The sequence below is a fragment of the Equus asinus genome, chromosome 10 (genome assembly GCF_041296235.1).
Source record: "Equus asinus isolate D_3611 breed Donkey chromosome 10, EquAss-T2T_v2, whole genome shotgun sequence".
NCBI lineage: Eukaryota > Metazoa > Chordata > Mammalia > Perissodactyla > Equidae > Equus > Equus asinus.
Window position 1 is genome coordinate 54,554,250 of NC_091799.1, and position 350 is coordinate 54,554,599.

Sequence of the window (350 nt, forward strand, 5' to 3'; positions counted from 1 at the left end):
GCGGGCCCAGTGCTGAGCTTGTGGGGCCTGATGGGTCACAGATTCCTCCTGTCCTCCACATGTTTGGGGCCGCTCTTCCCACCTCGCCCTTTTCCAGCCTTGCTGAGGAGCTGGATTGGGGGCCCACCTTTGGCTCAGGGGTGTGGGGGCAGCAGGAAATGTGGCCAGGACTTCCTCCAGACCCTGGAAGATAGAGGGCAAACCTAGCCTATGCCAGGCAGCCTTTGGCGACACTCTCTCCAGCTCGTTCCATGCACATGGTGGCCAGGCCCCCCGCCACCAGGGAGCCCCCAGGTCCTGGCAGGTTCTGTTTCCATCTGCTCGGTCCCGGGGCCCGAGACTGGGTCACT